Below are 27,488 nucleotides of genomic sequence, written 5' to 3'. Positions count from 1 at the left end.
GCTTTGCCTACCGAGTTCACTTGGTAATCACACCCTCTTTGGTTACCAAGTTGTGAGCTCTTCATTTACCGAGCTCACTCGATATCCTTTGGTTACTAAGTTGTGTGTTTACCGAGTTCACTCGATAACCTCTCCTGCTACCTTTTTTTTTGGTTACCGAGCAAAATTTATCACTCAATAATAGTTGTTCCCGAGCAAATCTTAGGGTTAGGTTGTTTTTTGTGATTGAATTTTTTTTTAATATTTTCTCACATAATGTACACTATCTTCATGATTCCGGGTGGTGTGTTGTAGAACTATCTAGAGGCATCGGAGCTTTTGAACTGGATGGTTTTTGCATTTTTGGCCACAACTAGTGAGTGATCTAGTTTGTTGAGAGCACATAGGAGGTGCAGCTTGCAATAAAATTGGAAGTGAATTTTTTTCTCGAGACCCACAAAGATGAAGCACATGCCCAAGTTTGGGACCGAGATTGTGGGTGGGGTTATGCTGAGCGAGACCCTTGAAGAGATGCTGGCGAAATGGGGATTCAAGGACAAGCGATAGGAGGAGGTAGTGTCTGGCCTACATGCCCATTTTCATAATAGGGCTATGTATTTTTCTTGTTCTCTGCAGTGTTTTGAATGGTTATGTTGAGGTGTCATGGTAGCTGGTGGCTGGTAGCTGGGTGTGCAAAGGGCGATGTCTATTTAGCAGAATATATGTATCAGATTTGATGTTTTATTTTTATTTATTAATTAATTAAAAATGCATAGAATCAAGTTTTTTGATTTTTTATTTAGTTAATATATAAAACAAAATGTCAAATCCGGTGCATTTCTGTCATAAGGAGATTTGTCAAGTGCTCTTAAGAGGTTTGGCACTTTGGGAAAACTTGTTTCTAGTGGAGTAGTTTTATAATGTAAGATAAGTTTTTGGACATAAAAGTACAAAGGCAAGCCTTCAACTAAAAGCCTATTGACTAATTAAATAAAATTTAATTGAAAAGAATATAAATTACCTCTAAGGATCTTTGCCATATCGAGCATTGGATATATATATATATATATATATATTGTGCATTAAGATTATGTATTTTTTTAATAATGAATAATAATTGTTTTTCTATATTTTGTGGAGTAAATGAATTAGAAGCTCAATGCTAGTCTCTATAGGTTGGCCACCAATTTGGGTAGGTTTAGGAGAGGATACACTTTGGTAGAATAGAGTTCTATAATTCTATAGATTGTAGCTGCTATCAAGATCACCTAGTAATGCATTACATAGACTAGTAGGAGAAACAATCATCCACAAAAGTTGAACAATAAGTAATTGGACTGCAAGGAAAATAATCTACTTAGAAACAAACATCTCATGATTGAAGCCTTATTTATCTCCATTACCAGTAATGTGGATGTCATTAAACCATCATTCTAAATAGCTTGGACCATTTAAGCATCAATATGAGACCAATACAAGCACTTATGAGTACAACAATGAGATCGATACTATTTTCTTTAAGGGAAACCAAACTAGAAATCACTTATGGAGACCAATGGTCACAACTTAGAAATCCACTTAATTAGAAACCATTGTCACACTAGAAGCCAATTACGGAAGACCAAAATGTTGGATTAATTAGGAAAGGAAGGATGCTAAGAGGAGCGGGAGAGGTGTAAATCAATATCCTCTAAAAATTTTATGCCTTTTCAAATTTTATTACCCCTTTGTATTTTTATCCACTTCGTAAACATACACATACATTACTTCAATATTTATATGAAAGTAAATATAGCTAATATATCTTGACATATGCATGTAAACATAAATCAACAACATGAAACATAAAAAGGTGATTTGGTCACGTAGAAACCCAAGGTAGTTAGAGGGAAAACTATTGTGGGGATGGTACCCACAAATCCATCACTACTGCAATAAGAGGTTGCCTTATTAAGGCTACAATGGGGTATCACTTCTAGTGACTTACTCTACTAGGAGTAATACAATCAAATCTATAAAGATCTACCTTTTGCAAAGATTTTACAACACTATACTGAGTGTGTACTCTATTAAGATATTTACAATAATATTTTTAGGTCTACCTTGTGAAAAGATCTTACTATTAAATTGATTAGAAAATAGCAATGAAAATGATCTATATAATTGCAACTTACTTTGCTTGATCAAATCACTCTTCTTCTCAACTATTCACCTCCTATGAAGGATGTTTCAAATCCTTCCTTATGCTACTTGAATCTTTGGTTTGTATTAGAACTTCCTCCTTGAACTTCTAGTATAACCCTCTAATAGAAAACATCTTCAACAACAACAATATTTTAGCAGGAATAACACCAACATCAATCTATAAATTGTTCCCTATAGGTCTGTAAATATGTATCTTTTTCCTCCTACGATCCTTGACCACATTAGGGTTTAGGAATGTTCTAGAAATCACACTTGATCTAAATCAATGATCTAGAGTCACCGTTGTTCCATTATTTTCTTTCCTTTTAGTTCATTGGCTTCCATTCTATGTTGGAATCATAAACAATCAAATCACATTTACCAATAAATCTTATCGAGTCATTTTCTTGATCTTTGTAAATGTAGTTTTTTACTTAGTGAGATTGTTGTTCTTAAGATCTTGTGTCATTTTAAAGATTTATGTATCCTTTGTAAGGCTTTATAACTTTTTTGTCACTCAGTGACCTTCCTGCTTGGTTAAGCTTGATCTTCCTGGTGATGTCTCTTCTCGGCGAGTATTGGATTGCTCAATGTATATTGAGCTTGGTTATTACTATCATACTTATACTTATTTCTTCTCCTTTGCTCAAGCACAATAGCATGGCTTGGTAACTATGTGTACTGGGAAATATCATTTGTTCTTCTCTTCTCTATCTTTTTGGCATTAATGGTCCAACATGAATCTGCAATGAGAATAACACATGAGTTGAACTTAAAATTCCATATAAGTCGTCCCTTTTAGAAGTGAACTTGGGTCTCACGGGGATAATTTAATGTTTTAACCAATTGATGTCAATAGCTTGGACATATTTCTTATATTTTGATTAGTGTGCCTTTAATATGGTTATTAGTGTATGAGAGTTGGGCTCACAACATCACCGCATCCCAATATTATTATCATCCATTCTTTCAGAATGATCCCAATCTTGCTCAAAACTTTGACCAGATTCATATTTGAAAATGTTGATTTGAGTCTTAACCTTTTACAATTTAAATTTTGACTAAATCTCAAAAAAATAGATTTTGAAAGCCCCAGTGAAGAGAGGATGAATTTTCAAGGCCAAAACATTAGGTCATATAAAAAATTTGAGTTCACTAGTATAGGAAATATAAACGATTTACATTAGGCATCTAGATTATTTAAATAATGTAGTCAATTACATAAAAAATCAACTTAGAAAAATGAAAGTTTTGTTGATCACACATGAAACTAATTAACCATGTAATCTTGGATTTTTTGGATAATGAAAACAATGTCTTATGATTCATCAATTAATTGGACTCTTCTTTGCTTTACATATGCAGATGTAGAATTAATCTTTAGAAGTGGCAAATTTAGCCTAATGTGTGAAATTGAGTTTTAAGACATTGGAGTGGAACTAATATAAATATGATTAGTGGTGTTGACTTTCCTTGAGCTTCTAAATTTTGTTGTTTACAAACACCTTTGAAAAAATCTATTGAACCATAAGAGTTATGTTCTTAGAAAATCCCTAGTTTGACTTATTTAATAACTTTAGAACAAAGATCAAAGCCAATCAAATTTGTAGTGGCCTTAGGGTGATGCATGTTCATGTAACTTATATAATTATTATTTTTATAACCTTATCATTCGTTGATGAAACATGTATGATTTCAAATGAATGAGTGAATGCTCTTAAATAGAATTGTTGGGTGCTCTTGATAGCACATATATTCTACATAATGATGGCATTCTTATGAATTTTACCAAAGATTATCCTCTCCCAAAATTACCCAAACACTATTATCCACTATTATTCTACTTACCTCTCATCCTCCAACACCTACTCATAGGCATATACCTACTAGAACCATTTCATACACCTATGTTTCTCATACCGCTATTCCTTCTCATCTTAAGACTGCTTAATTATTGTATGATGCCAACATGGTTTCTTTTTCTACCATAATCTCATTATGTATTACAACTCACCCCCTTTATATTTCATCCATTATTTTCCACACTCTACACAACACAAATATTCTGATCTCTATCTTGGATACACCGTCAAAGGAATTTGATCAACTTTAGAATATGTGGATGGGTAGATATTATATACAATCCTCCAAATTATACACATCTCATTTGAAATGGTTATTTATCCAACTTCCCATTGACTTCATGGCATTAAGATTTGAATTTTACTATAGAAAAGAAGATCATAATGTTCATTTGCAAGATTTCAATGACACATTCCTAAATTTCTGATATAATGATAGAGGCTTAATTAAATTATTTATGAAACCCTTAAGATATTATGTCATCAAAAGTTTTCTACTATTTAGCTATGTTCTATCCATTCTTTTATTATCTATCTACAACTTTATTTTAATTATTTTATAATAATTGACTAATTTGATTAAATGTTCTTGACACAATAAGCCTATCATTGATTCCCATTCAATTTGAATATATGTATGGTAAAGTGAATCATCACCTAAATGATGATTAGTTGGGTTGAATCTTGATAGAGCACTTCAAGAGCTTTGTGGTGCTTCAAATGATTTGTCATGGACACGTGGATCAAAACTTATGACATCTAGTGATTAGGTCTTCTAGTATTAGAAACATAAAAGATGTGTTGGACACATTTAAATGAGTTTTAAAAGGAAGTTACATATGTTGGTGTATGTTTTGAAAAATTATAGGGCATCTTGGATGGGAGATAAATTAGGCACAACTTTTTTGGACGGTGTAGACACTCAAAAATGGTTTGCATCTATGACCTCATCACCTCTTCATACTAATTCATCCCATTTTCTCATTCTACTAACTTCAATCCTTTGGCTAGATTGACCATATTATGTCATTTGTATCCCCTTTCGTATCAATTTCATATCAACTCAGAATCATATCAAATCAACTCAGAATCATATCAAATCAACTCGGAATCACCCCAAATCAACTTGAAATCACCCCAAATCAACCCAAAATCACTCAAAATCAGTCCTAATCAACCCAAAACATATCGAACATCTCAAATCAATCATCATTTATCCACTCCTAGGCATTGCTGTGGCTTTCAGTGCCTTGGAAACCTATCAACTTATCAATCTTATCAATCTGACCTTAGTACTATCATGGCTCTCAATGCTAGGTCAAAATATCATTCATGTCATTCAATCTTTGAGATTTTTGAGGCTTTCAATGTCAGATCATGGCATCATCAACTATTTTAATAATATTGATAGTGTCTGTTAGCTTTATTATGATCAAACCTTATCAATCAATTCCAATCCTATAGCATTTACAATATCGGTTAAATGTTACATATCAATTAATTCATGTCATGTATCCTTGGCATGTTATCAATTTTGATCTATCAATTAATTTGACCATGGCTTTGGTCTACCTTTTCATCATCTTATTCGATATCCATCATCCTCACATTTTCATCAAAGGATACGGTCGCATTCATTTAATCAATTTGGCCAATCATCTACTAATTTTCTCTATAGGATTAAATAACCCATAATTTAATTATATTATTCTCACTAATTATTCTTCCTGATTATCATGCTCAATTAATTAATTTTATTAATTAATTGATTCATTATCTGCAAACCATGGAAATTTACAATTTCCTAAGTTCCATTTTCTATCATTAATTCCATTCTCTACTAATTCTTATTTTGTGGAATAAAAGGATTTTTAATTCAAATATTCCATAAAATATTTCATCATCATGACACTTGGATGTGACACCTCGTGGGTTCTCCTTTGACACTTGGCTGAGATTTTTCATAATCAAATATTCTTACCTCTTACGCATGTCATTATTTGGCTTATTCGTCATAGATTCTTGGCTTTAAGTGGGTTGAGGAATCGTATGATGCGTCATAGATTCTCTTCCAAATTTGACTCTCGTGTGTCATAGAATCTTACTTTTGGCATATTCTGTCATATGCGTCATAGAAATTATTATTACCTCTTATGCATGTCCCTATTTGGCTTATTCATCATAGATTCTTGGCTTTAAGTGGGTTGAGGAATCTTATGACGCGTCATAGATTCTCTTCCACATTTAGCCAAATTTGACTCTCATGTGTCATAGAATCTTACATTTGGCATATTTTGTCATATGCGTCATAGGAATCTCTTGCCACATTGCATGTCTGTAGGTGACAAATCCAATGCTCTCACCCTACATGAAAATTATAAAATGAACACTCTTTCTCTCATTTTGGGTCCTTAAAAGCTAGAATGCTTAAGTCTTGAGTCCTTGAATCTTTGAGTTTTTGAGTGTCTACTAATTTTCATTTAGCATTCTCTCTCTCTCACATAAAATCATACTTCAAGTATTCTCATGGCATTATCCACATCATAGCTTTTGGCTTCAATCTTGTGTGCACTATAGGAAAATTGGAGCTACAATCATTTGGAGAAGAACGACGAACATGGGAGCTACAAATAGAAAAGGGAGTTTTTGATTATGTTTGCTTTCTTTTGTTTAGTTTGGCTTTCATGGTAGACTAGTAGGTGCTAATATATGTTGATTGAGTTTGTGATTTTCTCATAGTATGTTATGCATTTAACTCATTTTTCTAGTCCTACAGATGGTTTCATGCATTATATCTCTTATATATCAGATGTATGTAATGGAAGTTGAGTATAAGAGTACTATATCTTAGAGTTATCCCAACATCTCTAAGTGTTGATACTCTTGTGAGAAGTTTTCTCTAAAACTATATTTTATTGTCTTATTTATTTTAAAATAATATATTGGATAGTTTTTGAAGTGTGGGACTTTTTGTGAAATTGGTTTCACTGCATAAATCACTATATTGTGGTATTTATGTTTATTTATTTTAAATTTCTATAACTCTTGTAAATATTTAAAGAGTTTTTCTTAAGCTCTATCTCGAGATTATTATAGGAAGTTGATATGTTAGCCTAACTTCTTTACAAACACTTTTGTATGAGAACCATCAAGGAACTAAACACTGTTGCACACCAAACATCTTTTCCATAAGTTTTCTTGGGATATTTGTTGAGGAAAATAACTACCACCAAGAAAAACTCACCATGATTTTCACCACCTTGGGAATATAAATTTTAGTTAGATTTCCACGCCATAAATGATTTGGGTTTACCTCATTTTTGTCTACCACTTTCTTTGTCTCGTACTTCTTGGCTTTGGGCTTGGAACCTAACACTGATGTTGATATTGTTGTTTTTTTTTCATGGAGAAGAGATCAAGTTGCCTTAATTTACAAGTAGTTAAATTTTTAGGTGTGGTCAAAGGAAAAATATTTTAGATGTTGGAATAAGATCACACAACTTAGTGTAAGTGGGATGTGTTTCTAGATTTACACTAAGGGCTCCTGTGATCTAAATTACTAAGCATTTTGAAGTGGAGATGGAAATAGGAAATCATTCAACCTTTAAATGGGTTTATTTGACATTTGATTTGAGTTTTCAAGTCTATTACTAGAGAGGGTCGGGTGGTCAAGAGTAGCTATCGTAAAAGGCTCGTCATGATAAGCATGCCAAGTTCAATGATTATTAATTCAAATTTTAGTTTATTTGGATAGGCGATGTTATTTTTATACCTAAAATTCTTCTCGTTGTCTTAGGATCTCAATTTCTAGCCCATCCTTATAATTGGTAGTTCTAAGATATTATGTGGTATTTTGAACTTCTTCCATGAATGTATAATCTTTCAGGTGGGACTCTATTAGGTGAAAATTTAGTAGTAAACAAGATAATGCCCTATTAAATTAATATCTTATAGTAGGCAATTAGTTTATTATGTTAACAAATAACATGATGATCAATTTAAGCATTGTATGGAGTACCGTTCAATTGAAATGTTTGTCAAATCAAATTGTTGTAACGTATTATATTACTATCAAGTTTATTTGCTTATAACTATGTGGTAATTATATATCCATTTTTTCCACTTCTTCTCATATATTGATATAGGAAGGATATTTCAAATGCTTACTTCCTTTCAAGGACCAAAAAGACTATAATATAACCAACTATTGCTGTAATTATCAATTAATCACCATAAACTAGAAACAAAAATTAGAATAAAACTCTAATGGGTTAGTGAATGAATTGGAATCTATCTTTTTCAATGATAATCACATGTTGATGTTTTTATTTGATGTCCATAGTAAGGCATTCACCTAGGTTCTAGACATTCATATTACTTAATTTTACTTGGAGACCACATATGAAATTTCTCACTTTTGATGGTGGTAAGTTTTTCACCTAAAGTGTCACTTCCATCTTTAATGGGCTTATCAATTTATCCAATTTTAACCCTTTTTTTTATTGTGTCGCACAAACACCTTTCCACCTTTGATCATGATCCACCTTTACTAGATGTGTGGCACAAACATCATTCCACTTTGGAGAGTGACCCCCTCTAATGGATATTTGAAACCTTCTTTATTTCATCTTATGTAGATGATAAGTGATTAAGACACATGTCATAATATAAATGATATGCTTTATGGAATCAAATTGTGTACAAAATAGTTTTACACTTGATGCAAAAGAGTTGTGTACAATATGATTCCAAAAGCATATCATTTACATTGTAATGGATTGCTGAAATATACTATCATTACTTTTCATAATCTTATGAACTCCTATGTTCTCACCTTGGTTTATTTAATCATAAGGCCTCCTTTGTAATATCATTTCAATAGATTCATTGAAGTGAAGGAAGTTAATTAATCTATTACATTAAAGTGGCAAGAACGTAGTTTATTCTTGTCATATTTACTCTCTGTCATTTTTATGTTTTGCATCTTGGGTGGCCACCTTCATGGCCAAATATTACACCACAAGATACATTGAACCTACAAAAGCTACTATAAATAATAAATATATAAACAAAATAGATAAATACAAAATAAAATATTTTTTGTTAATGTCAAATTGATCTCGAACTTTCAATACTCCTGCATCCTCTAAGCTATCATTATTAATTAATGCTTATAGTTGAAAGTGTGGCAACCAAACCTCCCTTATTAATAGTTTGATCCTAAAACTATATTAAAATAGTGGGTATGTAAATTTTACTAGTATAACTTTTAATTATTTTATCTCCATCTTTAAACTAGACTGATACAATACAGCCTTATGTTCCCATATACACCATCTAGTATCCTTGATGCATTTCAACTACCTCTAGTCTCCTATTAATCATATTATTAGTCAATCCAAATAAATCTCTAGAAAATAAACTATTTATTCTATAATGCCTATTCGTAGTTTAGTTTTATCTTTCTTGTAGGCTTCCAAGAGTAAACCTAAGTCTAGGAGGAGTGGATATAATGCCTAACCCTAGTAGACTTTTCCTGTTGGATTGTCGAATTCTATTAGGCCTATTTTATGATTATGTTTTATGATCATCGGTACTTGGCTACCGAATTTGATTAAATTTTATTTCATGCTCATTTGATTTATGTGATGAGTTACTTGGTCATTTCATGTGTTCATGATTATTTCTATGATGATATATGCATGTTCATACATTGATTTTGATTATTGCATGATGATAGTTGGATGGATTATTTATATGTGGTTTCTATGGTTACTTACCCCATACTTGCATGTGTATGGTGTACATGTATGTTTTACTTTATGATTGATGTTCCTAATGTGGTTGAGGGACGGAGTCGTAATCATCTGCTAGTCAAGATCTACGCAATGTACCACTCTCTGCTATTACCTAGTTAGTTTATAATATATGAGTATGTACATGTGTGGATTTAATGCAGATTGCAGGTACTGGGTACCAACTTCCCTAAATTGCCAGGATGAGCCTACCCTATTGTAGTATCTCAATGGTATAAGTGGGGAGATAACTCTTGAGTCCATATCCTAACCTAAGCCAATTGTCCTAGAAAGTAGGACAAGTATCTGAGTTTTTACCCATTTGAATTTATCAAGTGACGTGAATTCGTGATTTTGACCTTGAAGTTTGATTATGTTCTTTGTTTCAGTTGAGTTGTCGTATTTAGTTTTGTGAGTCTGGTGTGATTTTTTCAGTTATAATCAAATCAAGTTAAAAGATAATTTAATGATTTAATTTAATGGAATTTTTATAAAGAAAATTCAATATTTAATTAATCAAGAAATTAATTAAATAAAAGAATTAAATTTAAATATTTTATTAAAGTTCTAATTTTGGCGTATTTATATTTATTTAACTTAATAATTATTATTTAAGAGTTTTATTTAAATAATAAACAATAAATAATATTATCAGTTAAATTAATAAATATATTACTTAAAACATCTCATGATTTAATAAGAGAGATAAAACATTAATTTAATAAAGTTTATTTTAATTAAATTGCATAAAGCTTGTGCATGAAATTAAAATAATAAAGGATAAAGGATTTTCATATGATTGCACAACCAAAGCCCTGATTTGTGGGAAATACTCTTTATTAGGAAATTGGAGTTCATTTCTACATACACAAGTTTGGAGGAGCCAATTTCTAAGAAGAGGGTTTTGGAAAGGAAGGAAATTCTTGCGTGTTTTGTGTGTTTGTTGTTTTAGCATCAGATTTAGGTAGGATCTTGTGGGTATGTGCAGTAGTTGCTCATTCTTGATTTCTTTTCCTTCTCCATGTTTGCGAACCTATTTTCAAAATTGAATTGAATTTGAAACCCTTGAATGCGATTTTATCATTCCTCATTTGAGAAACCTCTATTTATGAACTGATCTTGAAACCCTTGTTCGTGATATTATTGTCCTTCATTGTGAAATCATCTATATGTAAATTAGAAAATTGAAATCCTTGTATTGAAATTTTTGCTCTTCATTTCTTGAAAACAATCGGTGAATGAATTTAGTTTTGAAACCCTTATTGAATGGATTTGAAGGGTTGTTTTGAATTGTTAAATCAGGTTGTGGATTTTGAAAAGAAAATCATTTTTAAAAAAAGTTTTTTGGTTGTTTGATCTAGGTTTCTATACTAGGGTTATGTTGGAGAATTTATGAAAAAAAAAAAAAACAAATGTAATTACATAGTAATTTGTAATTGCTATATAATTACATTATTAAATATTAAAAAAGGAGGAATCCAAATTTAACTGAGAGGGGCATTGCATTTTGTGGTTTTTATTTAAAAAAAAAATTATTTTTAGGCAGGTGCGGGCCACCACTCCCTACGCCCCTTTCTCTCCTCCCTGTCTTTTACCGAGGGGCGATCTAGTTATTGTTGTTGCACAACATGTACTACTGCAATACATAGCATTGTTGCTGCGACAAGTTTACTCTCAGTCGCACGGGCCTACAATGCTTTTTTTTTTTTTTATTGCATTTTTTTAATGGTTTTCAAATTTTAAAATTATAATTATATTTAAATTTAATTTGTTTTAATTTAAAATAATTAAAATTATTTAATTTATTATTGTATAGTTTAGTTAAATATTATATTATTATTATTAATTATGATTATTAATAAATTTAAAATTATTTATTAATAGTTGTAGTTTTTATATTAATAACTAATATTAATTTCTATTTTTATTAATATATATTTTAGAATGATAAAAAAAAAAATTTAGATGATAATTTCAAGTGGATTGGAAATGAGGTTTCAGAGTTACATCAATTGGGTTTAATTTAAACTAATTGTTTTAAACCTAATGTTGATTTATCTAAATGAACATGATGAATTTAAGGGATACATTTTTAAATAGAGTACGAAACATGGAAACCTAAAAACCTTTAGTGAACTATTATGTTTTCAAAACTAAATGGATTATGAAACTTAATGGTACAATTTTATATGAAAATGATTTGTAACACTAGGGAAATTTTATGATTTGAAAACCTTAGTAGTTATCATACTTTGAGAAGGCAAAAATTGTAATGTGTATGTTTACTAAACTCTTATGTTTTGATAATGAATTGAACTATGAAACAATGTTTAAACAACTTTATATGAATTATTGAATTGTCTAGGATTCTAGTGAACTTAGAAACCTTAGTGAATCTGGCAACTAGAGAAATGGAAACTAAAACCCTGATTGAGACTGAAAACATTATGAACTATGATATTTGGAAATGAAAATGAAAGCTAAAAACCATAGTGAAAATTAAACCTTTGTGTTTTCAAAACCGAATGTATCAAGAAAGTTACATTGTATGTACCGTATGCGATGTGTGATTTACTAATGTTTGGTTTTGGGGTTGACTTATCTTTGACTAGTCAGGTTGTATTACGAGAGGCTTGGGGGTTTTAGTTTGTGATGATATTATGGCTTATTTTTTGTTACGATCTTTTATACATGCCCATGGTAATGTGTCATGCATGTTCTATGAGAAATTTGTTCAGATGACTATTATTGCTTTCCAATATCTCTTGTGTAGAACTAAAGTGAATGGTGTGACTTTTCTAGTATAACCTTTTGAGTCTTCGATTAGTTATCTTTGGATTGCTTCCTAGTTTCTTGTATAGGACTGAGGTGATTATGTGATTTGTTCTTGGTGATGTCATGTTATGATGTAGATTTGGTTTATGTGTAGTTGAGTTTGGATTAGTCCTATTAGGATGATCGTATTGGTGGAATCTATAATTAAGATCAGTTATATTTTAGTACTTTCCATTTGCTTGTTTAAGAATTGATGTGTGGTTTTTGGTCTTATAATACCTTCTACTTTTGTTGAGCTTAGGGTAGGTTATATATATGTCATGTTGGAAAGTGGCTTGCAATGGAGGCCGAAGCCCAGAGAGGTTTCCTGGGTAACCCATTGTAGCTTATTATAATAAGTGATAACATTTCATTAAATGGGTTAAAATAAATTAATAAGATAAGGTGCCACATAAAGTCACTAGGGGTCTAAAGTCCGAAGGGACTATCAAGGTAACCTTAGAGTTGACTTGTTAGTATGTCTTGTTTGTACGAAAGGATATTGATGTTGCATAGAGACACTAAGGGGTCGGAGTCCATAGTGGTTGGGAGGGTAACCTTATAGTTGGCTCATGTGATGACACTTGCCCACTTGCATAGTAGATTTCCTACATGTCATTGTTGCCTCTGCGATTAGTTGATACTTGTGCCTTGGTACCCTTTGAGATAGTTTTCTTTCAAGTGTTTCCTTGACCTAGATGTTGGTTATGACTTGTGTTTTGATATCCATATGGGACTTGAGTTTATCTCCTTAGTGCAGTGGGAGTGGGCCATTTAGGTTCCATGAGGTCAGGTGGTAGTGCATATTTCTTATACCTTTGAGATCCGACCGTTGGATTCCATTGCTAGATGTATCTATGCAATTAATCCTTTCTTTTTAACCTTCTATTTCTATTGGATGATTATTCTCTTTTATATTGTACTTGATTATCAAAGATCTTGTGAGATGTTGTACTTGATTATCAAAGATCTTATGAGATGTTGTATATTATTGATGATGTATATTCTTTGAGCTTATCATACCATGTGACTTGTACATTAGATGATTAAACATTTCTAACTATTTCCAAGTGACATCTTATATAATTGTATATTGCTTAAATAGATCTGTGCTTGTAATAATTCTATGATGTGGATTTTGGTTATGTGTTAGATTTAATTTTAATTAAACTTAAATGTGATTCAATGTCATGGAACCCTTAAGAATTTTAATTTTTTTTATGGTATGTGTTTATGTGTATGTTATTACTTCCCCTATATTATATATGTTGTTGTTATGTTATTATCTTTCAAAAAAAATTGTTTGGAAAACTTAGTGAAATTTTAGGTTAATTTCTTTTGGGTTTGCTAGCGGGGTGTTACATATTCGTATTTACTCATCAAGTAACTTGTTCTTTATCTCCTACACTTGAGGAGGATCCATTGCTATTTTTATCCATAGCTTTGTTATCTTCAAATAGCTATATGGTTGATATCAAACACACTTAGAGTTGTTTATGTCACATCACCCTCAATATAAATGATTACTTATAGTGGTATATATTTTCCATCATGCATATACCTCACAAAGAATATAGACAACTCTTTTATACTCCTGATAATATTTACCATATCAGGTAAGACTTGATAACACTATGTGGCAATTAAGATTTAATAATTTGCAATGTCTTATCTAGATGGTGAAATTCAAACAAGTTCACTTGCAATACTTGCAATGGTGCATGTGTGGTATATTATGCAACCTATTCTCATAATTTATATGAGAGAATTGAGGGTGTTGTGATTGGGGAACACATTTCATATCTCAAATCTGATCATAGACTATTGTACATAAATTTGTTGTGGGCAAATGATAAGCTATTTGGGACAAAATCTCAATTTCCTCAACGATCACTTTCATAAGGGAAAAAATCTTTTGACTGAAAAAATGGTAAACATCTTTAGGGCTACAATGAGACTCTATAAGGGGGGAGGACATGCAAGTGCACAATGTTAATAGCTATGCATTAACAAAAATCTTTAAACGGAGTATAGTTAGATAAGGAATTTAAAATGGGTAGGAATATATGAGAATCAAATTAAATAAACCTTGACATTAAAGTTTACAAGAAGATTCTAAAGATGAAATGAGTAGATTTTATGGTCACAAGGAAAGAGGAACTAATTTTCCTTAGTAAAAATAACCCAAACTATTTCGGAAAGAACTTTAGTCTAAAAGGAAACAAACTAAAAACAATATTATAGCCACTTAATGGTTTGATTATGCTAGAAAGTTGTATGAACAAGAAGGTGAGGTGGACCCACCACCCTTGGTCAACAACATGAACAAAAAATCATCGTGAAAGAGGTGAAGATGGGTATTAAGAAACTAGGACCACATTACGAATATCTTCAATAATATTAGTCGACATAGGTTTCCTAAAGATTGGACATCAGCCTGGAATGCCCTATTTTAAGAGTGATGATGTCAATAACCCCTCCAACTATAGGAATGATCAATCCTCAATTTATAAACTTATTTGGCAACGTAATAGAAAATAGGTTGAAGAAAAACATAAACGTATAAAAAGTCAAACTAGTTTTAGGCCAAAACACTCAACAATTGATCATTGTATTGCTTTAAGGCACATTATCAAAAAGAGTGGGAGCAAAAGGATGAGGTATTTTTGTTGTTTTGTTGACTTTAGAAAGGCTCTCTACACTGTCCCTAAGGACAAGCTTTAGGTCAAAATGGAAGAATTAAGGATCCCTATACAAAACTTCAGTTCACATTTCAAAATCAAAACTTGAGTCCGCATTTTTAATTCAAAACTTTAGCTAACATTTCAAAATCAGAACTTGAGTCAGCATTTTAAATTCAAAAATTTAGCTAACATTTCAAAATCAAAACTTTAATTGACATTTTAAAATGTTTCATGAGCAATATTGGGGTCAAACAAGGTTGCCCACTATTACCTACTATGTTTGTTTCGCTTATAAAATGTTTCATGAGCGATATTGGGGTCAAACAAGGTTGCCCACTATCATCTACTATGTTTGTTTGGCTTATAAAATGTTTCATGAGTGATATTGGGGTCAAACAAGGTTGCCCACTATCACCTACTATGTTTGTTTGGCTTATACATTGACAAACTTGAAGAGTGGTTAAACCTGCAAAATACTGAGGGTATCAAGTTGAGAGAATATTTAATAAGGTTGTTGCTTTATGCGGACAACTACTCTCTTTTTCCCTTGAGCACTTTTGCAAAATATTTTTACTATAGGTCAATATCAAAAAGACTAAAGTCTTGATTTTCTCTAATTGTTAAAAGCAGTATCAACATAAGTTTTATTTTGAAAAAATACCCTTATATCGTAGGATTGACTTCAACAAAAAACTAAGATGAAATGGTTGCAGAAAGAAAAGAAAGTTAGAAAGATGGAAGACATTTTATGCTCTCCAAAACAAGTGTTGAGAGGCAAGCATTTAGGATTGTTCTACTGATTGTTTTTATGGGTGTGAGTCATTGACCATCAACACTTAAGACTCACAATGGAAGAAAATCAAGGGAATCCAAAAGCATATGATCACAAACAAGTTTAGAATCAAAAGCACTATCCCATTTGATATAATGCTAAGTGAAATGGGAGCTACCCCTATCAAAGAACTTGCTATGGTGCATCTAAAAAGTTTTCTAAAAAGAATCCAAAAAAGTACATGGTGCAACACAACATAAAGTTGATGAGTAAATAGAATATTCATTTCAATGTGTCCCACAAACAATAAATATCTTTTTTATGGATAAAATTTACAAGAAAATTGGGGGAATTGGTTTGGAAGTATATACATTATATCAATGAATTCAATCTCAAATGTGACTAACTTCAAAATGTACGGAAGAATGCAAAAGAGGCTTGGGAAGAGAGAGTTTGCCTGTGTTGAACAACACTTTATTTTAAAATGTGTTGCATACAAGGACAAGAGGACCAAGTTACTCGATATAGTGCATTGAAAAGTTAAAAGTGCTCATCATAAACTTGCACATTTAACCTCAAACTTTATAAAATTTCTTTCTTAATTCATCCCTTGCCATTGTAATGACACCTCATGGAAACATGGAAACATAATAAGATGACCAAGTTAATGGCTATAGTGCATTAAAAAGGTTGAAGTGCTCATCATAAACTTGCACAAGGAGTTACTCAAATTGGCTATGTTCCTCATAAACTTCATAAATTTTCTTCCTAATTTATCCCTTACCATTGTAACTTGCCATTGTAAAAACTTATGAAAACATGAAAACATAATGAGAACCAGCTTGTGCCTTCCCATTAAGCCCACAAAAAAGTTATAATCTCATCTTTCTTTTTCAGATGTTTGTTTGTTACATTCTACTTGTTTAAGGATATTTGTAATTATCTAGTCAGTTTGCTGATCGAATTGCATTGTAAATCATATGTGAAACCCTGTACAAAACCAGTTATTATACATTACATAACAGAACAAGAAGAAAGAAAACTTTATTCCGAATACACGTGTGAATAGTAATTGCAATGAAAGAATTCGAGGTTGGGAAGCAACCTTTTAATGGAATAATGATGGATTAGATTACTGCTCCCAATTACAAATCATTACTTTGCCCCCACGGTTAAAGAATCAACAATGTAATATGCAGTCGCAGAGGATGCAATGGTGCATCTTGAATTGAACCCACTTCGTCATCTGCTAAGGGATGAATTCATCATAGCGGCTCATCTGAAGGATGCTTGGATATCTTCCAGAGTTCATCCTTTGGTTTCCGGAACACACAATACCACAAAGGCCAGTGTGAAGGTGCACACAATAGAATATAGCGTGAATGTCCCTGCAACAATAAGACGGTAATAATGGAACTTCAGAAAACTGTTCATAATGAGCAATTATTTACTCATTTTTTGACAATATGTTTTCTAGCCTACTCTAGACTAAATATGGTTCGCAAGATCTATCAAATGGATATAGGTGTTTCATCCACATTCCTGCTGCAATCTGTTTTTAGATCTACAAACGGGGCATACATTCCCTACCCCTGCTGGATTTGAACATGCTACCTCTCTTTCAAGGATATGTTTTTACTTGTTTAAAGATTGAAACTTTTCCCACACAAATAGGCCAGATAAGGCTAATAGACATTTTAGAACTCGCCTAGTTCCAATCTTCCAACATTCAGTATCAGGGGACATGGCATGCCCTGAAGGCTTAATGGACCAATATAGGAATCTAGGAGAGACCACAAATATTGTCGTCTGGTCTAATTGCTTTACTAAAAGTGTATACCATATAGAGAAGCAGTGCACATTCCATCATGTTTGTTATAGCGGAACTCTTCCATTTGGCAATGATTTAGTGGGCAATTTTGGTATGCTTAAGTGATGCACAGCTTAAGGCTAAAAACTCACCAGCATAGCTCCATTGCATTAGTAAATTGATAGTCATTGTCACCACCCATGATGTCATCCAATGTGCCAGGGTTGCTACACTGCCAGCAAGACCCTTGAAATTGAGTGGAAGTATCTACAGTAGCACAGGAAGAGTTAGATAATAGAGAAACGGATTATTAGTAGCATCACTTTAAGTGATTAAAGGACCAAGAGATTCTTCCCGGTGTTTCTATAAAGGGTGCAATAATGTGACCTAGTCAATGTTACAAGTGTGTTACCTCAGACATGATAATCCATGGGATGGCACCCATACCAAGTGAGAAGGAAACGATGAAAATCTGTAATCAAATCAGCAAATAACAAATGATATATATCAATATGACAAGAGAACGATGTGACAGAGAATGTCTAGTTAATGCATAGAAGTTTTAGTATGTGTTAAAAATCCTAAGAGCTATGTTACTCAAGTGTTCTATTATTTCCAATTTCTATATTCATATTTGAGTTTTCATTCCCAACTTACCAGCAAACTTGTTAAAGCTAATACACTGAAGAACATTTCATATTGAGAAGCTCCTTCCATATGGCTCTGCAATAAGAGCAAACTAGAAGTTAGCTTTGGACAGCCAAGAAATTCCATACCATCAGGCACCAGATAACACCACCAAATAAGTGTTCAGTAGAAAGTGAAGGCATGCTTTTCATAGAGCTTCAAATCAACCATTAGGCTTTTTAGAGGCGCTGCATTCAAGTAAGATGAGAGACCAAGAAGGAAACGACATATGGCTTTTAGTGACACTACCTTCAAGTAAAATGAGAGGCCAACAAGAAAATGACATATGGCCATCCCTCCTGATGAGACCTATTGACAAAACAATAAAACATGTTAGTTCTCTCCACCATTGAATCTATGCTCCCAAATGAAACAATACAAAATCGTGATAACTGCAAGGTTTTTCTCACCATAAGGAGAAGACGTCGACCAGCTTTGTCCATTAGGCATACAGTAAGCCCAGTTGTGAGCACCTGTAACATTATCCTTTATTAATAAGCAACATGAGACTAAATCATGACAGACAAATTCATGCAAGACTTCAAGACAATAATTAAACCTGAATGGCACCAAGTCCAAGTGATGCAGCACTAGCAGATGAAATCCCTGCAAATTTGTGGATAGCACAAATCGTAGCTCAGTGCTTTGTTTAATAAATAAGATTAACATAGACACTATGAACTAAAAATCACTTCCAACAACCTTTTATCTCGTTGACTTTAAATTTCTAAGATAATTCTCTGCTGCCAAAGGCTATTGCAAAGCATGCTATAGATTCCATAGTTTATAATATGATAAATTGAACATGAATAAAGACATGATATAGAACCTCAACTTTAGATACCTATAGGCTAGAACTCACCAACAGATTTGAAAATGGAAATGCTGTAAAACATAATACCATTAACTCCACTTAATTGCTGCAAAAGTTGCAGCCCAATACCAATCTGCAGTCTCCCATTTCAAGACAATATCAGCATACAAAATTGTGAGTTGTGTCCATTTTGGAAGAATGAAGTAGTTGTTGACTGATAAACCTACTTGTGTAAATTGGCCAAATGGGGAAATCTTAAGATGTAACTCACAGTGGGAGGAAGGGCATATCTCCGTTCAAAGATCTCACCGAATTTGATTCTACTTTGCTGACTATTCATCTCCATGACACTCTAGACTCATAATATTTCCATTAGTTAGACAATATTCTACCATTATAGAGGTTATGTTAACTAATAGACAATTAAATCCCATTCACGATAGGAAAAGCTTAAAAAAAAAGCAAAATCTATACAAAAGCAGATGACTCCTCAAACTGGTAGAATATTGAAAACACAGTAAGAAGTTTGATGATGCAATTAATGGAACAGGCAAAAAATGCAGTTCATCTTGGAGAAATTGTAGCACCTTGATTTCAATTGCTTCAAGGGAGACATCAATATTAGATCCTCGGAGTGCTTGTAGTGAAGCTTCAAAACTATCATTACCAACTTTTGCCTGCACTCAAGTAATCATAAATTTGCCAAATAAGTTTCTTTGTATAGCACATGTCATTTTAAAATTGTTAGCGATAATTGAATAATATCATTTCAAAATGTATCTGTATGTGAAATATGCTCACCAGCCATCTTGGGGATTCTGGTATGAAGAAGAGGCCGAATACCAAAAGGGCACAAGGGATCATACCTGTCCAGCTAAAGTTGTCAACCTATGATTTCTTTCATAAAAGTTAAAAATCTAATTTATTTTTTTAAATTCACCTAGCAAAAGCATAATAAAAGGTACCTGCAACTGCAAGAGGATGCCATGAAAGGAACAGTCCAAATAGATATGCCAGCATAATACCAATTGTCACAGAAAGCTGTTGAAAAATCAATTAAGTATAAGATTCAAAACTATATCAAATTACACTTTATATTAGGACTATTATCATGATTAATATACAAAAGAATTTTGAGTTTACAAAACAGACTTGATTTATTGCCCCAAGACCTCCTCGCAAATGCTTTGGTGCAATCTTAGATATGTATACTGGTACCTAAACGACCCATGATATGGTTAGATTCATAGCTGTCCACGTGCCTGTATGCTCTTTAATTTATTAAGTGTAATAATTTATGGCTTAAAAATGACAACAATAGGCTTGTTCTAGATTGTGAAAAAAAATTGACTTACAGTGAATGAGATGACTCCCACTCCAAAGCCTGTGAGCACTCTTCCCAAGTACAAAAATGAAGAATCCTGTAACCATAGGGTGATGACATCAAAAAGAGGAATTTCCTTATGCTCCAAAGGAAAATCACTATCAAACTTCTTATTCGTTTAGCTATCATTTTATCAAAGGAAAATTAGCTTGCCTTGGCAAAAGAAATAGCAAGCCACCCAAGAATGTTGGGAATCGAAGCTACTAGTAATGCCTACACGCAAACAAAGAAGAGGTTATGCAAATCTAAATGTGTGTTAATTGCACTCATCTTTAAAGACTGGGTACAAAAAATAATTTATATGACCATCATTGCTACTAGATGTACAAGAAAAAATCTTGCAGTGTATCCCTTTAGTGGTAGCATATTAGGTCTAACATATAAATTTATTTTAGTAAAGAAAGAAAAATATTGAAGGCACTTACCCCTTTCCGTCCAATATAATCAGCAACTTGTCCACTAATTATTGCACCCACCATGGCTCCAACATTAGTTAAAGATCCAAATAAGGAGAACTAACAGAAACAACAAGACTCTATATTAGGATCTACCACATAAACTATATTCTATCCTATTGCAAAAATGCATTCATCAAATAATAGTACCTGGGAAACAGTTAACCCAAGATCATTGATGATCCCACTTTGTGTGGGCGAAGAGTATCCAATCTGCAAGAACGTTGCTATCAGAAACTTCCTTTTTTTATTCAGGTCGACTCTTGTAATGGATGCATGGATTAAAAATCAATCTATTCAAATAAGAAACTATAACTTACACAGAAACCAAACTGTACAGGCCCCAGGGCAACTATTAATGTACATAATATTGCAGTTATAGCACTTCCACAGAAGATTTCAACATTATCTGCCTTTCTAGCATCTTTACCGCCATGACAACCACATTTGGATATGGTTAGACGTGTGCTTCCTTTCTCTAAGAGAGCCTTTTTAATATCTCCATTGCCACCCATGCTTCCCTTTTCCAAATCATCCATGTACTCCATTGTTTTTATAGGGTAAAATCTGTAGTGACCAAATTTTCTGCAAACTTACAGGCATGCATAGCCAAAATCCTGCTGGCAAAATATTCAACGCTCCCCTCAGGACCCGTGACAAGGGCTTAACTACCTCTTATGTACCATAAGTTGAGTAGTTCTATTGGGCACTGACAGATCGGTCTTTTGGTGCAATGGCAACTCCACTCTAACAAGTGGTCCAAGTTCAAATCCTCAAAATGTCAGGTAATGCTCAAGTAACGCTAAGGGGATATTGTTGGAAAAATGTTCAACACACCCCTCTATAAGTTTAGTGGTTGTATCAGACACTAACAGATCAGTCTTTTTGGTGATAGCAAGGATAGCAACATGCAACATGCAAAGAAGTAGAGACTCAAAGATTCAACAATTTGGATTTTCAAAACTTAAGCATTCTAGATTCCAGGACACAAGATTTCAACATTCCAGGATTCAAGGACCCAAAATGAGAGAAAGAGTGCTCATTTTATAATTTTCATGTAGGGTGAGAGCATTGGATTTGTCACCCACACACATGCGATGTGGCAAGAGATTCCTATGATGCATATGACTGAATATGCCAAATGTAAGATTCTATGACACATGAGAGTCAAATTTGGCTAAATGTGGAAGAGAATCTATGATGCATCATAAGATTCCTCAACCCACTTAAAGCCAAGAATCTATGACGAATAAGCCAAATAGGGCATGCGTAAGAGGTAATAATAATTCCTATGACGCATATGACAGAATATGCCAAAAGTAAGATTCTATGACACACGAGAGTCAAATTTGGAAGAGAATCTATGACCCGTCATAAGATTCCTCAACCCACTTAAAGCCAAGAATCTATGACGAATAAGCCAAATAGGGACATGCGTAAGAGATAAGAATATTTGATTAGGAAAAATCTCAGCCAAGTGTCAAAGGAGAATCCACGAGGTGTCATATCCAAGTGTCATGATGATGGAATATTTGAATTAAAAATCCTCTTATTCCAAAAAATAAGAATTAGCAGAAAATGGATTTAATGATGAAAAATGGAACTTAGGAATTAAGAATTTCCATGGTTTGCAAATAATGAATCAATTAATTAATAAAATTAATTAATTGACGATGATAAACTAATTAATTAATAAAATTAATTAATTGAGGATGATAATTAGGAAGAATAATTAGAAAGAATAAGATTAAATTATGGGTTATTTAATCCTATAGAGAAAATTAGCAGATGATTGGCCAAATTGATTAAATGAATGCGATTGTATCCTTTGATGAAAATGTGATGATGATGGATATCGAATGAGATGATGAAAATGTAGACCAAAGCCATGGTCAAATTAATTGATAGATCAAAATTGATAACATGCCAAGGACACATGACATGAATTAATTGATATGTAACATTTAACCGACATTTTAAATGCTACAAGATTGAAATTGACTGATAAGGTTTGATCATAATAACACTGACGGACACTATCAATATTATTAAAATGGTTGATGATGCCATGATCTGACATTGAAAGCCTCAACAATGTCAAAGATTGAATGACATGAATGATATTTTGATTCCCATCAATACAACTTCATAACCTATACATTCATAATGATATAATTCTCCGATGATATGGATATAAGTAGAAGCCAGCAAACCCAGTTAACATATTCAAAATCCTTGCAAAGAAAATTGAAGAAGACAACAATAGAGGAATAATAATGATTTTAAAAAGATAAATAGGTTTTAAGCTATATAACAACAGACTCTAATTAAAGATAATTACCAGAGTAACATAAAAGTGGAAATAATCGAAAGGCACATCACTCTCTTAGTGCAAATTTTCACGGCTTAAACAGTTCCATTTCAGTAATTTCATAACAAGGTTTGAGCAGTTTCCATTTTAGGACCTGTCAATAATACCTATATGATGAAACATGAAGAAAGCTAGATTATGTGGTCTATTAAAATAGACGATTCAAATGTCCATAATGTTCAAAACCATCGAAAAACTAATGTACAAATAGACTGTTTCAAGGCAGTTGCTAGAAGATATATATGATTCTTTTTTTAGGATGCCGAGTTTACCTTTGTTTATGTGCCTCTTCTAATACCCCGAGCACAACATTTGCTAGTAATGAATATTCTAATTTCAGTTTTATCCAGTGTTTAGTTCCAGTTAGCATAAAGCTATTAATTTCAATTTCATGAACAATACTGCATATTTTTTAATTAGGAAATGAGACGTTGGAAAGGAGTTATTTCAAATTTTTATTCTTTTCAACCATATTTTCGGTCAGCTTTCTAAATAGCCATGTGTTCAATCAGTACAATCTTAAAAGCGGTGATTAAAAGTGTAATGAGTGCATTGCCTCTTAAAAATTAATAGACCAATATAAGCATGCACCTATTTCTACAAATCTAGCAAACAATTTCAGCTACTGGCAAGGAAAGATGAAGAAAGCTATAAGACAAAACATGAATAAACATGATAACTAGCATAAAAAACAACCTGATAATAAAAATTGAACGAAATCTATTTTTACAGCCAAAAGCCTTCGACAGTTCCATAATGAAGCTTAAACAGTTTAGCTTCAAGATTCTTGAAAGCGAAACAATGACGCCCATACAATAAACATAATGAAAGCTAAAGCATTTGGTTAGTGTCATAAACAGACGATTCAAATGACCTCAACAGCTGTGAGTCTGTAAACTGCCTACCATCATGATGCATCATAACAGCTTGACCATGTGAATTACTAGTTTGTGCCTGTGAAGTCCTGTGCATCAAGTCCATGGTGCGTTCAATATCTTGGGAAGTTGTTGGATGGGAACCTCTAAAATTATTTCCCTGCAACAACCCGAACATGTGTCCTTCATAGTTTCCAATACCACCTAGTTGCTCTCCTTGGTGCTCTTTATCTAAACTTACAGGAAAGCCACTTGTGGAGGACTGGGAGCTATTAGTTAGCAATTTGTCTGGCGAGACAAGACCAAAGTTACGCTGTGCTGCTTGCTGGTGCACCATGAGAGGCTGAGTGGTTTCTTGTATAAGCTAATCCATTGTAACACCAACACTCCTTGGGGTAATGTGATCAAATGAGGCTGAACTTGGAGCCCCCCTTGAGGTCCAGGAGTTCGATGACAGAAGAGAGAGAGCACACCCAGAGTCAGAGACTCCTGATAAAGTAGCTGATGCTACACCTAACCCTGCAAGATCTTCACCAGAGGAAGATGATGAGAGTGTCAGAGCTTGACTCACATGTCCCCCAGTGCTTTGCAGGTACTGAGGAATGCCCTAATTAATAGCACCGCCAGGTACACCCTTATTGGAACTCTGTAGATACAAAAGCAACTTGTCTATGTTGTAACGAGAGAGGGAGCTTCCCATTACTTGTCCATCAAATGGTGATTGGTCACCTGACTTGACCCTTGGCCAACATCCTTTTCCATAGCCAAGCTTGAAGTCAATGGAATCCCCCAAAAATGAACTTGTGTCGTATCGTGAGTGCATGAAATGTGATCTATCCATCAATAAGTTGCTAATTCGCCTGTCATCTGTTATTTAAATATGAGAGAGATGTTAGTTTGCACATGCAGTGCAGCTGTGTTATTTTCCTGACAGTAGCTCATAAAGAGCAACAACTAATTAATTAATTTTTGAATTTACCAAGAAGATTTTAGTTGAAACTATTTTTTGCTAACAGACATCTGTAAATCCTTGTGCCTAATTGAGCATAGGAATTGGGAACATGGCTGTGGTCAGAATTTTCTTTGTCTAAGGTTTAACATTAATCTCAGATTGGATTACCTCTAGTTGCAAATATAGAGGCCCTAACGAGTAGAACAGATGGGCATGAGAGTGAGGAAATGTTGTAGAATAATACACCATGGACGCCTGTTCTATGAACCAAAAGGTTACATGTTGCAAAGTTGTATACTGAAATGTAACATGATTCATCACTAATTATTGTCGATGGCTATTAAAGCTCTTAGTGCAGGAATATTATTCACAACTGCAGATTAAAGCAAACTATGTGTACTGTGGGTCGAGAAAACACCAAAGCAATTGACATCCTCAAGTTTAAAGCACTACCAATGTCAAAATCTCACAAACATTATGCAAAGGAAATCAAATTGCAAAATGAAAAACTTAGGGTTCGTTTGGTGAGCGGAATAGGAATATGTATTTCGAAATAGAATGCATTCCTGTTCTCTGTTTGGTTCAGCCAATATTTGATAAAAATTTGCGGACCCAAAAATTTATGTTTTCTAAAATTTTTTAAAATAGAATAGGAATACATATTCCAATAATACCTATTTTGGTGGAATTGCAAAACCTCATTTTTGGGCCAAAAATGGAATACATATTCCATTTTCACTTCGTATTCCAATCTCATTTTGGTGCATCCAAACAAGGAATTCAAAATTTTTGGAATACGTATCCCTATTCCACTCATCAAACGGGCCCTTATGAGTTAGGATGATGTCTAGCTAAAACATTACACACTAAGGGAAGAATTAAGTTTCAGAAAAATAGTCAACTTTGACTATTTAACACTTTTGATCTGAGAATTAAACTTAGTGTGTGATATTTAAGCCATTCTAGCTCAGAAACGATCGAGGAATTCACCCACTTTTCATGGGTTGGCTTTATCCTTGCATTTAGGTGGATGAATTTATTATAATGAATGGTACTCATTAAATGGAAAATGGAAAATGGTACTCATAGATGATTTCAATCGTAGGACATGGGTGTATTTTTTGAAGAATAAATCTGAAGCATTTGATAAATTTGTAGAATTTAAAGCCCAGGCTGAAAGAGAATGTGGACATTACATCAAGGTCCTCACATCAGATAGAGGAGGGGAGTATACCTCCAATTCTTTTGTAAATTTTTGCAGGAAACATGGCATAAAGAAAGAGCTCACAACTAGCTATACACCACAGTAGAATGGAGTGGCTGAAAGAAAGAATAGGACCATTGTTGAAATGGAAAGGAGCATGATGAAAGAGAAAGGTCTCACAACTGAATTTTGGGGAGAGGCTGTGGCAACAACAGTTTTCCTAATCAATAGCTGTCCCACAAAGGCAGTTCGTGACAGAATTCCAATGGAAGCATGGTCATGAAGAAGATGGACGGTTTAACACTTAAGGGTATTTGGATGTGTTGCATATGCACATGTGCATAAAGAGCAAAGGAAAAAATTTGATAACAAAGGTGTGAAATGCATTTTCACAGGGTACAGTCCAGAATCAAAGGCATACAAATTGTATGACCCACTGAATAACAAGATGATGCTTTCAAGAGATGTGGAATTTCTTGCAAATCAGTCTTGGTATGGTTCAATTGATGAATCACCAAGCACTTCAAGTAAAGTGCCAATCATGAGTGAAGAGGATGCTGATGAACATCAAGAAGAAGGAGTAGATAGAAGGAAAGGCAAGCAGCCTCAGTCATTACCGAGCTCCTCTAGGCATGACAAAGTGTCAGGGCCAAGCAATAGTAGCAAAGATTCTAATCCCACACTCTCCTCCCTGTTACCAAGAAAGACCAAGAGTCTTAGGGAGATATACCAAGATGAAAGGTATGAATATTATGATGAGAGTGTTAATTTTGCATTATTTTCTCATAGTGATCCAATATATTTTGAAGAAGCTATTAAGGAGAAGAAATGGTGTAAGGCCATGGA

General features: G+C 33.2%; 2 pseudogenes; both read right to left on the bottom strand.

The window, feature by feature from the left end:
* Positions 1-17,365: 17,365 nt before the first annotated feature.
* On the bottom strand, positions 17,366-21,788 carry LOC149572490 (sugar transporter ERD6-like 6; annotated as a pseudogene).
* Positions 21,789-24,367: 2,579 nt separating this feature from the next.
* Positions 24,368-25,687, bottom strand: LOC149572489 (uncharacterized; annotated as a pseudogene).
* Between the last annotated feature and the right edge of the window lie 1,801 nt (positions 25,688-27,488).

Source organism: Cupressus sempervirens, chromosome 2 (assembly GCF_028749045.1).
Source record: "Cupressus sempervirens isolate cs-2001-9-10 chromosome 2, ASM2874904v1, whole genome shotgun sequence".
NCBI lineage: Eukaryota > Viridiplantae > Streptophyta > Pinopsida > Cupressales > Cupressaceae > Cupressus > Cupressus sempervirens.
This window is presented reverse-complemented; position numbering and strand designations above follow the sequence as displayed.